General features: G+C 42.0%; 1 pseudogene; it reads left to right on the top strand.

Annotated features, from left to right (window-relative positions):
- The first annotated feature begins 11,186 nt into the window (after positions 1-11,186).
- LOC116530556 lies at positions 11,187-12,071 on the top strand (annotated as a pseudogene).
- The last annotated feature ends 4,021 nt before the right edge of the window (positions 12,072-16,092 follow it).

Raw genomic sequence — 16,092 nt, forward strand, 5'->3', positions numbered from 1 at the left:
TACCTTAGACTTTGACATACAGGTATTGATCGACTTACGACCTATGCAACTTACGACCATTCGACTTTACGACCAAAATCGCTAGCCACGACTGCTCTGTGTCTGGCAGCGCAAACGTTGCCCCTGGGCAATGACAGTGCAGACCAGCTTCCGGCAGCACTACCATCTCCACGTGCACCATTTCAACTGTTATCCCAGACTCGGTACAGCAATTTGTGTTTTGTATCTTGGATATTTTTCATCAAACCCCTCCCAATAAACTTCTTATACATTTCGAAGCAATGGACCCAAACATTGAACGATTTGCAAGGATTGAACGGATGGCGCACGATGTGTTTCGTCCGTTTCGTGAAATTTATGAAGAAAAAAAGAAACATACAATTCAGACAAAGCTCACCATGTTTATGAAAAAACCAACTCCGGTAACCCCAACTGCTGCCTCAGATGGCGACATCAATGATCCGCAGCCAAGCACCAGCGGCCAATAAAATGTTTTGTATATGTTTATATATTTTGATATGTTTTGCAATTGGGAAAATGTTTCCTATGGTATTTGTTACACCTGTATTTTGTATTTTTGTATGCACCTGTATTTTGTAATTTTGTAAGTTTTGCAAATATTAAACCAGTTGTACTGGTAATGCAGTGTTTTACTTAAACCTGACGAATGTAAAAATAAGAAACAAAATGGTGTAGAGATGATACAAATGGCATAAAATGAACAAAGAAAATTATGATATCTAACAATAATGAAAGAAAATTATGATAAAATATGACTTAAAGATTTTTATAACATCATTTCAGAGTACTGTGCATGTAGCCTACTCAACTTACGACCAAATCGTGTTACAACCAGTCTGTCGGAACCAACAGTGGTCGTAAGTCGAGCACTAGCTATAATCAATATCAGTAACTCCATATTCCCCATGTCTCATACTCCTACCCCAGCCATTCCTTGCATTTCAGTGTAGCCATCAGACTAAAATTTTGCCAGTAGAATATAAACCGAAGTAATATGTGGCACCTGCAGGTTAGGCCTATAAAGCAAGGGCTTCCTTTTCAAGCTTTTCTTCTGCCTCCTGGTAACTGGTAAAGGATGTGCCTGCCACCCGGTTCTATGATTCGAATGAGGAAAATGCACTAGTATATGGAAGAGAAAGAAGACGGAAAGACGGACCCCCCAGTCCCTAAATGATTCTTTGAAGATGAGACCCAATGACTTGAAATGGTCACTTCTGACTGTTGCTTGAAGTAGAAATAAACATCTGTGTGGAGATGTACATATCGTACATACCATGTAGATATAACAGGAAAGAGCACCTGGTAGAGGGGGCTGCAGAAGCGCTCATCCAGGGCAGATTCAGGCTTTGGGTCCAGCAAGGCAGAGAAGACAACCTTCACAGAGCTGGTGGAGAGGCTGTAGAAGCTTTGCTGAGGACAAAGCAAGCGTTAGAGTGAGCACAGGAAATGTTTTGAGAGTAGAGAAGGGAACAGAATGAGATTACACAGCCACGTGGGGACTGGAGTAAGGGAGGGTGCTCTGGGAGTCCACGGCTTCTTGTAGCATTGATGTAAACAGGGATAAAGGGATAATGTGAATAATCCTGATGGTTGCAGGTAGATAATGTTGGCAAGGCTGTAAGTATTTGGGGTAGGGAGGAGTGAGGTCTTTCCAGAAATTCTGAGGCCACCTCTTTTCTCCACAGAGAAGTGGGATGACAGCAGTCTGAATGCCAGCACAGGGTAAGAGAAACAGTTGTCATCTGTAAAGGACCTATCCCTCCTCTGGCCTTCCCACCCACCAACAGGCCCCAGTATGTGATGTTTCCCCCAACCCCCAGGTCCATGTGTTCTTATTGTTCAGCTCCTACTTACGAGTGAACAATTCAGTGTTTGGTTTTCTGTTCCTGTGTTAGTTTGCTGCGAATTATGGTTTTCAGCTTCATCCATGTCCCTGCAAATGACATGAGCTCATCCTTCTTTATGGCTGCATAGCATTCCATAGTGTATATGTGCCACATTTTATTGATCCAGTCTATCATTGATGGGCATTTGGGTTGGTTCCAAGTCTTTGCTTTTGTGAAGAATACTGCAATAAACATACGTGTGGATGTGTCTTTATAATAGAATGACTTATAATCTTTTGGGTACATACCCAGTAATGGAATTGCCCGGTCAAATGCTCAGTATTTCTGATTCTAGATCCTTGAGGAATCACCACATTGTCTTCCACAATGGTTGAACTAATTTACACTCCCACCATCAATGTAAAAGTGTTCCTATTTCTCCACATCCTCTCCAGCATCTGTTGTTTCCTGACTTTTTAATGATCACTATTCTAACTGGTGTGAGATGGTATCTCATTGCAGTTTTGATTTGAATTTCTCTAATGACCAGTGATGATGAGCTTTTTTTTCATATGTTTGCTGGCCACATAAATGTCTTCTTTTGAGAAGTGTCTGTTCATTTCCTTCACCCACTTTTTGATGGGGTTGTTTTTTCTTGTAACTTTGTTTAAGTTCCTTGTAGATTCTGGATATTAGCCCTTTGTCAGATGGATAGATTGCAAAATTTTCTCCCATTCTGTAGGTTGCCTGTTCACTCTGATGATAGTTTCTTTTGTTGTAAGAAGAACTCTTTAAAAAATGTTTGGCTGGGCATTATGGCCCACACCTGTAACCTCAGTGCTTTGAAAGGCTGAGGTGGGTAGATGGCTTGAGGCCAGGAGTTTGAGAGTGGCCTGGGCAACATGGTGAGACTCTGTCTCTATAAAAAAATTTAAACATTAGCTGGGTGTGGTGGTGCACACTTGTAGGCCCAGCTATTTGGCATGCTGAGATGGGAGGATCACTTGAACCCAGCAGGTAGAGACTGCAGTGAGTCATGATCACATCACTCCAGCCTGGGCCACTGAGTAAGACCCTGTCTCAAAAAAAAAAAAAAATTTATTTCAAGCATGCACAAAGGTATAGAGACAGGATAATGAGCCTTGTGTATTGTTAATCCAGTTTCAACAATTAGAAACATTGTATCAAGCTTATGTCATTTACTCTCCTTCCCTACATTTTCTAAAGATTATTTTTATTCTGACAACCTTGCCTTTTTCTGCTTTCTGAAGTACTTCATAGCAAATCCCAGACATCATATTATTTTACCTGTAAGTACTACAATACACATCTCTAACAGATAATGACTTTTTAAAATGTCAGTCACAACAGTAGTTATCATATCTAACAAATCTAAATAAACATACAATCAAACACCGCATGTTCCCACTCATAGGCGGGTGTTGAACAATGAGAACACATGGACACAGGGAGGGGAGCACTACACACTGGGGTCAGTTGGGGGGAAATAGGGGAGGGACGGTGGGGGGTGGGAAGCTGGGGAGAGATAGCAGGGGGACAGATGCCAGATGTAGGTGATGGGGAGGAAGGCAGCAAATCACACTGCCACGTGTGTACCTATGCAACAATCTTGCATACTCTTCACATGTACCCCAAAACCTAAAATGCAATAAAATAAATAAATGGGAAAAATAAAAAATGATAAAATAATAAATAAATATACAACTAGGTTTTAAATTTTCTAGATTGTTTCAAAAGCTTCTTTTTTATGTAGATTTGCTAAAATCAGCCTTTAAACACATTGTGTTTGGCTACTACGTTTGTTGTCTTTTGTCATCTCTAACAGTATTCCTCCCCCATGTTTTCATGCCATTTATATGATTTGTTTAAAAAAAAAAAACAGATCATTTTTCCTGTAGAAGTTCCCACATTCTGGATTTGGCTGCTTGCAGCCTCATGGTTTTGTTTAACATGTTCATCTTTCTTCTATATTTCCTGTGAATTGGTAGTTATATCTAGACACTTGATTCCCTCCTCTCTTGACTTCATTCCTGTCATGCTTTTACCATGTGGGGACTCAGAACAGGATACCCCCGAAGTATGGCATTTTGTCATGCTATGTATTTTGAACAAAAGGAGATTTGAAGGCCTCAGAAGCAAGGCCTTCTGACATTCTTCTGTTCTCCAGTCTCTCACCCCAGTTGCTCCCCAAAAGCAAGTCATGGAAACCAGAATTCTCTTCCCCAAAGTGGTTGACAGAAATGAGAACTCCTGTCCCCAAACGCAAGCCATAACACCTAGAAAGGTTACTCGCTCCCTTCCTCCTTCTCTCTCCTTCCTGGAAGATTCTTGCTCCAGAGGGGTCCTGCCCCACACCAAGAGGAAGAAACATTATGCAGAGAGGCCAAGAAGAATCTGAACAGACAGCCCTCACTCGATATCCCCTCTTAGTCTGTTACTATTAGAGTATACACTTTGGTCTAATCACATTTCTACATGGCTGTCCATTCTTTGTTGAATCTACACATGAAAATAGTTTTCCCAGGTCTTTAGGGCTTCATTTCTGAAGGCTCTTGTGTCATGTAAAACTTTGATTCTATAAATCTGTTATGTTTTCCTCCTGTTAACCTGTGTTTCCTTATAGGAATGTCAGTTGTGACCCTTATGATGGGGAGGAAAGATACCATCTTTCTATTCCTGCAGCCTCGACTACTGCTTTCTGTAAAGCTATGTGCGTTTTCAAGTTTGTTAGTGACCCATGCTGCTAAATCTAATGGTCTGTTCTCAACCCTCGTCTTCCTCAATCCAACAGCAGTATTTGACACTATTGATCACTTTCTCCACATTGGTGGGTTTCATTATTGTTAGACTTATAGTCCACCACACTTTGTTGTTTTACTTTTACCTCATTTTTTGCTCCCTGTCAATCTCTTTTCCTGCCGGCTCCTCATTATGAGTCCTACCACTAAATGGTGGCACGCTCTCAGATTAGTTTTTATTCTCTTTTCCTCTCCATCTGCATTGACTCCATGGTGACCTCATCATGTACTTCTCAGGCTTTCATAACTATTTATACATGCTGAACTCCGATTCTGGCGTTTTGTTGTTGTTGCTGTTTCAAGACAGGGTCTCACTCTGTCACCCAGGCTGGAGTGCAGTGGCATGATTGCGGGACTCACTGCAGCTTCAACTTCCCAAACTCAGATGATCCTCCCACCTCAGCCTCCCAAGTAGCTGGGACCACAGGTGAGTGCCACCACACCTGACTAATTTTTGTATTTTTTGTAGAGATGGGGTTTTGTCATGTTTCCCTGGCTGGTCACGAACTCCTGCCTCCCAAAGTGCTGGGATTACAGGCATGAGCCACCATGCCTGGCCCCCATACAGGCTGACTTCTTAATATGTAGCTTCAGCCTGGCTCTCACCCAAGAATTCAGAATTCATATAACCAAACCATTTCTTTGATATATCCACTCGAATGTCTAACAAGTGTCTCAGATTGATCACATTAATCATTTAATACCTGACTTCCTTCCAAATCTGCTCGTCTTGTAGTTTGCTTCATTTCAGCTAGTGGCAACTCTGTCTTTCCAGTTTTTCAGGCCAAAAATCTTACAGTCATTCTAGACTCTTTTTTTCTCTCGACCTATATCCAATCTGTCAGCAAATTCAGGTGACTCTGCTTTCAAAACCTACCCTAAATCTGATCCTTTCTTACCACCTCTACTACTGTCATCTTGATTCAGTCCACTGCCACCTCTTGCCTCATACCAAAGCCTCCTAATTGCTCTCTCCTTTGCTCTTATCACAGCCGTAAAGCGCTCTTTTACAAATGTAGGTTACCCGAGGTCGCTCCTCTGCTCAAAATGCCCCAGTGATTTTCTATCTGCTTAGAGTAAAAGCCAAAGCCTTTAAAATGACTTAGTAGACCTTCCATGTCCTGCCCTACTAATATTTCCCTGACATACTTGCCAATATTCTCCTTCTTCACTTATGCCACTCCAACTACTCTTGTTTCTAGCACAGGCTGTGCGCTGTTCTCAACTCAGGCCTTAGTATTTGGTGTTCTGCTTGGGCTGTCCTTCCCTGAACCTTCCTCACTTCCTTCGGGGTTTGTCCTTTCCCAGCCACCCTCTTTAAAACTACATTCCCCCTAAAAGTACAAGTGAGGCATCGATACGCATAGCATTTGTGTTTCTGTTTTATTTTAATTTTTATTCTTTTCTCAGTCTTCCCATTCTTTGCCAGCATTTGTGTTTTGATAAGTATTGCCAAATTACCATTACCATGCTCATTAATGTACGAGCATGTAAGTTTCCCCCATAGATTGACCAATTGAAGCTACTAACTGTTGAATTTTTGACAGTCACCATGTAGTTTTAATTAGCAATCCTTCTGAGGGAGTTTGAGAGCTGTTTGTATTTCCATGTCTGAAAACTGTAAACTCATATCCCAGGCTCACTTTTCTAAGGATATTGGTGTTTCTCTTATTTGTAGAAGCTCTTTGTACATTAGGGAAATAAGCACTTGGTCTGTGATACGATTTGGAATAAAATTTTCCTAGTTTGTCATTTGTCTTTGACTTTATTTATGGTAGGTTTTTCTATGCAGAATTTAATTGGAAGTCTAATTTATTCATATTTTCTTTTATGTGTTCTGAGTATTATACTTTAAAAGTCCTCTCCCACCTGAGACATATATATATATATATTTTTTTTTCCATCGAGCTTTTAAACATATTTATATCTTTTTATCTATCTGGAATTCATTTTAGTACAAGGTGTGAAACAGGCTTCTAACTTCAATTTTTTTCCCATATGGCCGCCCATTTGTCGTCATACCATTTATTGGATACTCCACTGTTTTCTCCATTGACATGAAATGCAGAATGAAAGGCAGAATTTAGTGGTTGTGAGCTGAAGTTGAGGTACCAGCATTTTCTCTTTGTGAAACCTGTTCTGGCAGAGCCCTTCTGCATGCCACTGAGAGCTGCAAACAAGTCAAACCTGTAAAGAGCTGGAAGCCCACACCCAGAAAATGCATGGATAATGTCTCCAAATTGTAGCTTGAGATGTTGTGAGCACATGATTCTGATATAATTAGTTCTCCATCCCACGCACATTCTCTCCAATATTGTCAAAGGGTGGCAAAGAATAGTCTCATAGTTTTTGGTTGTTTGTTTTGCAGACTGGTGCTATCTCCATTGGATGAAGATCACACCTTAATATTTGCAAATCATCTTGAACTGTGGATAATCATCTTGCAATCCTCATATTATCTTTTAGATTTTCAGAAGGTTGTGATTTCAGCATTCTAGGCTTAACGAAGTTTTACTTAAATTGTATCATTTTATCCATCTGTGCTTAACTAACAGACAGAGCCACTGAGTGTGGAGAATGAGGGCTGAAGCTTTGGGGGATGGAATAGAATTTTCAAATTGGTGATATCATATGAGACCATTATAGGCAGCTCACCTGGCATCTATCTACTAGGCTGCTTTTTAAATGAGGACACACATCTATTTTTCAGTGGTAATAATACTGATAAGGACATGAAGAGGCTGTAAAATCTTGCTGAACTACCTGAAATAGTTTTGAATCATTAAAAGTAATTGTAAGATTTATTGCTGAGGTAAAATGAGGAAACTGAGGCAAGTATAAGAAAATGAGAAGCTAATTTATTCAGTTCCCGGGAGGGGTTCTGTGGTCCAGGGAGGGGACAAAGAAGTTGCGCCGGGTTGTTCAGGTCATGGGGTTTTATGGGGAGGGAAGGTGACTGATTGGCTATTGGGGAAACAAAGTGAAGGCAATTTTATTGGCTGTCAGGAAGCAGGAAACACCTGGAACTAGTTGCCATTGGTAGAGTGGGACTTTGGGTAAGTGGGCTTTGATTGATTGTTGGGGAAACAAAGTGAGGGCAATCTTATTGGCTATTAAGAAGCAGGAAATACCTGGAGCTAGTGGTCATGGGTAGGCGGGCGGGACCTTGGGTAAGTGGGCCTTCCAGGGGCATACAGAGCAGACTGCTACCAGGCAGGGTCTGATGGGGCTTCTTTAAAATTTTTCTGCAGGGTTTTTCAATAGCGGGCTGGGGATTGGATGCATAATTTAGTGCTGAATGTGGGCTTGGGTCTGGTATGCAGAGGCGGGTACGGGGAAGCCATGTGGCGAGGCCAGATAATGAGCTTGGGTGATGATGTAGTTATCAGGTGCGGAGGGAGATGGATGTGTCCCTTTAACGCTCTGCGAGGCAGCCAGCCTTACAGTAATTATAAGAAATTCAACTTACATTTTGAGGCTATTTGACTGTATTTCTTAATGGAAATACTTAGTGTTTAGCAGTTCTTTTAAGACACAAACAGGAGTGCAATCTGGATTCTTTACTTTTCTGTGAATGATTTTAGCTAGTTACCTAACCTCTGTAAGCCTTAATTTTTTTCATATGTAAAATCATAATAATAGTACTTACTATTATAGAGATTAGTGACAATATCTATTTAGAGCATCAGTGCTAAGGCATTTGCACTGAATGCTATTAGCAAAGATCAAAAACCTTAAAAATACATTTGTTGGTATGAGTCTGGTGGAGATAGGTACTCTCATACATTGCTTAGGGGAGTATAAATTAGTGTAGCCATTACCTAAGACAGTTGGTAATATTTATCAAAAATTACCACATACTTTATTTTTTGATTTAATTAATTAATTTATTTATGAAACAGCGTCTCACTCTGTTGCCCAGGGTGCAGTGCAGAGGCACGGCTCGTTGGAACCTTGACCTCCCGGGCTCAAGTGATCCTCCCATCTCGACCTCCCCCATAGCTGGGACTACAGGCATGTGCCATCACGCCCGCTAATTTTTGTATTTTATATAGAGACAGGGTTTTGCCATGTTGCCCAGGCTTATCTTGAACTCCTGGTTTCAAGAGGTCTGCCCACCTCAGCCTCCCAAAGTGTTAGGATTATAGGCTTGCGCCTCTGTACTTGGCTCACATACATACTTTATAACCAGCAATTTCTCTTGCTAGAATTTCTTGAACAGATGAGTGAATTGATACCTATATGTGGATATTTATTGTAATACTGTTATGGTAGAGAAGGCATGGAAACAACCTCAATCTCCATTTATAAGGGCTGTTTTGATGGACTTATGCAATCAACTACAGGTTGAGAATCCCTTATCCAAAATTCTTGGGAACAGACATGTTTCAGATCTGAATATTTTTGAATTTTGGAATATTTGCATATACATGATGAGATATCTTGGGACTCAAGTCTAAACACAAAATTCATTTATATTTCATGTATGCTTTATACGGATAGCCTGAAGGTAATTTTATACAATATTTTTAACAGTTCTGTGCATGAAACAAAGTTTTGACTGTGTTTTGACTGCAACTTGTCACATGGGGCAGGCATGGAATTTTCCACTTGTGGTATGTGAGCCCTCAAAAAGTTTTGAATTTAGGAGCATTTCAGATTTCAGATTTTTGGCTTAGAGATACTCAGTGCTGTGGTTTGGAAGTTTATTCCACTAAACCCCATATTGACATTTGATTCCCAGTGTTAGAGATGGGGCCTAATGCAAGGTGTTTGGGCCTGGCAGTGGATCCCTCATGAATGGATTAATCCCCCCAACTTCCCAGGGGGAGGAGTGAATGAATTTTTACTCTCTTGGTTCCCACAACAGCTGGTTGTTAAAAAGGGCCGGGCACCTCCTCTTTCTCTGTTAATCTCTGCACATGTCGGCTCCCCTTCCCATTATCTATGAGTGGAAGCAGCCCGTGGCCCTTACCAGATGCAGATTCACAATCATGAACTTTTTCAGACACCAGAATCATGAGCCAAATAAACCCTTTTTTTTTTTTTTTTTTTTTTTTGAGACGGAGTTTCACTCTTGTTACCCAGGCTGGAGTGCAATGGTGCGATCTCGGCTCACCGCAACCTCCGCCTCTTGGGTTCAGGCAATTCTCCTGCCTCAGCCTCCTGAGAAGCTGGGATTACAGGCACGCGCCACCATGCCCAGCTAATTTTTTGTAGTTTTAGTAGAGACGGGGTTTCACCATGTTGACCAGGGTGGTCTTGATCTCTTGACCTCGTGATCCACCCGCCTCGGCCTCCCAAAGTGCTGGGATTACAGGCGTGAGCCACCGCGCCCGGCCAACCTTTTTTTTCTTTGTAAATTACCCAGCCTCTAGGCACGGTGGCTCATGCCTATAATACTAGCATTTTGAGGGGCCAAGGCAGGTGGGTCCTTGAGCCCAGGAGTTCAAGATGAGCCTAGGCAACAAAGTGAGACCCTGTCTCCACAAAAAATGAAAAATAAAGAAATTAGCTACTACTATGATACATGCCCATGGTCCCAGCTACAAGGGAGCCTGAGACAGAAGGACTGCTTGATCCTGGGAGGTAGAGGCTGCAGTGATCCCTGATCATGCCACTGCACTCCAGCTTGAGTGACCTTGTCTCAAAAGAAAAAAAAATTAAATAAAATAAATTACTCAGCTTCAGATTTTTCTTTATAACAACACTAAATAGACTATGACACTCAACTTGAACCACACCAGAAAAAAGAATGAGGAAATATTTATGTGATGACATGGGATATTGTCAAGATATAGTGTTAACTGGAAGAAACAAAGTATAAAACAGTGCAAAAATGAGAGGCAAGTAGGTGATACATATACATAGACATGTTTGCTGTGTAATCACAGAAAATGGTAGCACTAAACTTCTCGAATTTGGGTAGTTGGGTGGCCAAAAAATTTTTCACTGTGTATTCCTTTTCAACTTTTGATTGTACTTGTGAATGTGTAACTTTTTAAAAAATAAAATGGGCTGAGCACAGTGGTTCATGCCATTTTGAGAGGCTGAGGCAGGAGGATCGCTTGAGTTCAGGAGTTCAGGATCAGCCTGAGCAACTCCCAAGGTGAGAGCCCCCCATCTCTGAAAAAAATTTAAATATTAGCCAGGCATTGGGGAACATGCCTGTAGCCCCAGCTATGCAGGAGACTGAGGCAGGAGGATTACTTGAGCCTAGGAGGTCTACGCTATACTTCTTCAGCCTGGGTGACAAAGTGAGACACTGTCTCTAAAAAATAAGTACATAAATAAAATAAAATAAAACATCTATAAAATATATAGAACACTCATGACACAGAGTAAGCATGCAATAAATGATAACACTTATTTGAAATGTTCACTTAATGATAACAATTATCTTCCCCTAAAACAGATATCCGGAGAGCTTCTTCTCCGATAAAACACCAAATGGTGGATGATGCGGGGGAGGGGGGGATCGGGGAGTGGGGGTGGGTGGGCAGAGGCCCCCGTGGGCCCCGGGATGGGGAACTGCGGTGGCTTCCGCGGAGTTTTCAGCAGTGGCATCCGGGCGGGGGTCACCGCCGTGGACGGGGCCCGGGCGGAGGCCGAGGAGCTCACGGAGGCAAAGCCGAGCATAAGGAGTGGATGCCTGTCACCAAGCTGGGCCACCTGGTCAAAGACATGAAGATTAAATCTCTGGGGGAGATCTATCTCTTCTCTCTGCCCATCAAGGAATCTGAGATCATTGACTTTTTCCTGGGGGCCTCTCTCAAGAATGAGGTTTTGAAGATTATGCCCTTGCAGAAGCAGACCCGTGCTGGCCAGCGCACCAGGTTCAACGCGTTTGTTGCTATTGGGGACTACAATGGTCACGTCGGTCTGGGTGTTAAGTGTTCCAAGGAGGTGGCCACTGCCATCCGTGGAGCCATCATCCTGGCCAAGCTCTCCATTGTCCCGGTGCGCAGAGGCTACTTGGGGAACAAGATTGGCAAGCCCCACACCGTCCCTTGCAAGGTGACAGGCAGCTGTGGCTCTGTGCTGGTGCACCTCATCCCCATGCCCAGGGGCACTGGGATCATCTCAGCACCTGTGCCCAAGAAGCTGCTCATGATGGCTGGTATCGATGACTGCTGCACCTCAGCTGGGGGCTGCACTGCCACCTTGGGCAACTTCGCCAAGGCCACCTTTGATGCCATCTCAAAGACTTACAGCTACCTGACCCCTGATGTCTGGAAGGAGACTCTATTCACCAAGTCTTCCTATCAGGAATTCATTGACCACCTCGTCAAGACCCACACCAGAGTCTCTGTGCAGAGGACCCAAGCTCCAGCTGTGGCTACAACACAGCGTTTTTATACAAGAAAAGTAAAGTGAATTAACATTGCAAAAAAAAAAAAAAAAATCCAGAGACTTAAAAAAATTAGCTGTTTAAAAATTTAAATACTAGGCCAGATGCAGTGGCTCACACCTGCAATCCTAGCACTTTGGGAGGCTGAAAGAGCAGGATCACATGAGCCTTGGAGTTTGAGGCTGCAGTCAGTTATGATCCTACCATTGCACTCCAGCCTCAGTGACAGAGACCCTGTCTCAAAAAAATTATGATGCATAAGTAATTTTAAACAATTTGTCTTAGTTCATGTTATGAGGGCATTTTTTTGGGGGGCCCATAAAGTCCTACAATCTGGTCCTTTATCATTTACATCTCTAATGAAGGTATTAAAATATCTAGTGGGCCGGGCGTGGTGGCTCACGCCTGTAATCCCAGCACTTTGGGAGGCCGAGGTGGTCGGATCACGAGGTCAAGAGATCGAGACCATCCTGGCCAACATGGTGAAACCCCGTCTCTACTAAAAATACAAAAAAATTAGCTGGGCGTGGTGGCGCGCGCCTGTGGTCCCAGCTACTCGGGAGGCTGAGGCAGGAGAATTGCTTGAACCCAGGAGGCGGAGGCTGCAGTGAGCCGAGGTTGCGCCACTGCACTCCAGCCTGGCACCTGGTGACAGAGTGAGATTCTGTCTCAAAAAAAAAAAAAAATCTAGTAATTAAAAAAAATTGACTTATATGCAACGAATATGACTGGAAGTAAAATTTTTCATATGTAAATGAAAATTTCTCATGATTTAGTCTTTGAGCCATTGAAGGTTTGATAGATAATAGGTGTCATTTAAACTTCTCTCAAACATTACTAGATTTTGAAAAATGAATGAAAATATTGAACATATTTTAGATAGATTTATTTGTATATGGTTGGGTTTTGTTTATAGTCCTGAACTTTGAGCAAATCTGAATAAATTGAGAAAAAAATGGAGAATTTATTTCCGTTTGTGTTTTCTTTCTTTTTTCTTCTTTTTGAGATGGAGTTTTGCTCTGTTGCCCAGGCTGGAGTGCAGTGGCGCAATCTTGGCTCGCTGCAACCTCTACCTCCCAGGTTCAAGGAATTTTCCTGCCTCAGGCTCCTGGGTAGCTGTGACTACAGGCACACACCACCATGCCGGGCTAATTTTTGTATTTTTAGTAGAGACGGGTTTTCACCATGTTGGCTAGGCTGGTCTTGAACTCTTGACCTCAAGTGATTTACCCACCTCTGCCTCCCAAGGTGCAGTATTACAGGTGTCAGCCACCGTGCCGTCTCTCCCTCCCTCCCTTCCTTCCTTCCTTCTGTTCCTCCCTCCCTCCCTCCTCCCTCCCTCCTTCGTTCCTTCTGTTCTTTCTTTTATTTCTTTCTCTTTCTTTCCCTCTCTCCCTCCTGTCCTTCCTTCTGACAGGTCTCACTATGTTGCCCAGGCTGGAGTGAGTGGCTACTCACAAGTGCTTTCACAGTGCACTGCAGCCTTGAACTCCTGGCCTCAAGTGATCCCGCCTCAGCCTCCTGAATAGCTGGAACTACAGGTATATACCACCATACCTGACTTCTTTTTCCATTTGACTTATATGTATTTAGGCCATCAAGCTGTTCTAGCTTTTTTTTCAATCAGCTATGCATATAGGTTTCTCACTTTTATCAGATATTCCATTATTAACATTCTATTTTGTTCTCCTGTACACTTTGGTAATAACAGCTTCACTGCTTTTATCAGTTTTTAATTTCTTAGACATAAATAGTGATACAGTTTGTGTGTGTCGCCACCCAGATCTTATCTTGAGTTTTCATAATCCCCACGTGTGGTGGGAGGGACCAAGTGGAGAGAATTGAATCATGGAGGTGGTTTCACCCATCCTGTTCTCATGATAGTGAGTTAGTTCTCACAGGATCTGAAGGTTTTATAAGGGGCTTCCCCCTTAGCTGGGCACTCATACTTCTCCTTGCTGCCGCCATGTGAAGAAGGATGTGTTTGCTTCTCCTTCTGCCATAATTGTAAGTTTCCTGAGGCCTCCCCAACCATGCTGAACTGTGAGTCAATTAAACCTCTTTCCTCTTTTTTTTTTTTTTTTTGGAGACAGAGTCTCACTCTGTTGCCCAGGCTGGGGTTCAGTGTCACAGTCATAGGTCACTACAGCCTTAAACTCCTGGGCTCAAGATATTTTCCCACCTCAACCTCCCGAGTAGCTGGGACTATAGGCATGCATCACTACACCTGGCTAATTTTTTGCATTTTTGGTAGAGATGGGGTTTTACCATGCTGGCCAGGCTGGTCTTGAACTCCTGGTCTCAAGTGATCCACCCACCTCGGCCCCCTAAAGTGCTGATATTATAGGTGTGAGCCTGGCCAAACCTCTTTCCTTTATAAATTACGCAGTGTCAGGGATGTTTATATTAGCTGCGTGAGAATGGACTAATATAAACAGTTTTTAGGCCATGTTACATATATGATGTTAGCATGTGTCCCTCTAGACTCTAATTTGGTAGCTTAGTATTTTCCAACATTTAAGAACATTTAGATCAAATAGCACACCTCCTATAAATAGTTAGATCCCTCCAAAGTTGGATCACCAATTTTTCTCCCATGATTCTTTTTTTTTGAGATGGAGTCTTGCTCTGTCCCCCAGGCTGGAGTGCATGGGTGCGATCTCAACTCACTATAACCTTTGTCTGCCGGGTTCAAGCAGTTCTTCTGCCTCAGCCTCCCAAGTAGGTGGGACTACAGGCGCGTGCCACCACACCTGGCTAATTTTTGTATTTTTAGTAGAGATGGGGTTTCACCATATTGGCCAGGCTGGCCTCAAACTCCTGACCTCGTCATCTGCCTACCTCAGACTCCCAAAGTGCTGGGATTACAGGTGTGAGCCATCGCACCTGGCCAATTCTTAATGCTACCTCCATTTATAACACATTTTATAATGCTCTTTTTCAGTAAACAGTGAACTACTCCAAAGCAACAAAACTGTTTTTCACTGTTAAAACTATGTGTGCAGCCCAACATGTATTAGGTACTCAATAATATCTGCTGAATAAGGACGGATTTTTCGCAGTAGATATATTACATCCTAATGAAATTACATCAGCAAATATTGTTACTATATTTTAATATTTGGATATTTTAATTTAATATAAAAGTAAATCAAATGAAGAGTGTAGAAATTCTTTATCCAGCATATCTCAAGAATTAGACTATAGAGGAATTCTTTCCAAAATCAAATTTGAAATTAATTTCATAACACATAATTATGATCTAAATTGCCCATTTTAAGCTTAAATGGGGTGTGTGTGTGTGTGTGTGTGTGTGTGTGAGAGAGAGAGAGAGAGAGAGAGCGCTGAACATGTAGCCTCCTTCCAACAATATGGTCCCATGATCACTTTTAAGGAAATGTTCAAGTAATTGACCCTGTTGGCTAATTTTTCTCAGGAGCAACAGCTCATATCACTAATGATCAAAACAAAATTGTCATTTTTGACAGATGTCCCCAAACATTTAGACAGACTGTTAGATTAATGCTTTTAGGGACCTAAAAGGGCATATTTTACAGTCTGCTGTAGAAATAAGAGTAGCTGTGACAATTTGGCTATGGGGTAACTTCTTTCCTCCTTTGTGAAATGGGAGCATAATACCAGCCTCACAAGTATGTTTTTGCTTTTTATATATATGAAATGTTTATTTTAGCTTTATTTGTACTTTCAAAAACTTAAACCAAACTAAAGGTCCACCTGGAAAGAAATAGTTGAATGACATTGGTACATTCCTGCAATGAAACTATCCCATCTATTAAAAACAAATGGCTGTGTTAGTTGAACTGGATGTGTGTCCATCGTATAGTAGTGAGAAAAACATATCGCAGGATAAATAATTGCACTTATGTAAAAAAAAAAAAAAAAAAAAAAAAAAAAAGCAACAAGCTGTAATTCCCAATTTTTGTTTACATAGCATTTTGTTTATGCTTAGAAGGAGGGGAGGAATAACTTTTTCATACCTTTTTGATAGCGCCACTTGAGCACGTATGCTGTATTTTCCCACCTCACAGTTTTAGTAGCCAAGGTCTACTTTTTT

Source organism: Sapajus apella, unplaced genomic scaffold (assembly GCF_009761245.1).
Source record: "Sapajus apella isolate SASKATOON/1434 unplaced genomic scaffold, GSC_monkey_1.0 scaffold67, whole genome shotgun sequence".
Taxonomy (NCBI): domain Eukaryota; kingdom Metazoa; phylum Chordata; class Mammalia; order Primates; family Cebidae; genus Sapajus; species Sapajus apella.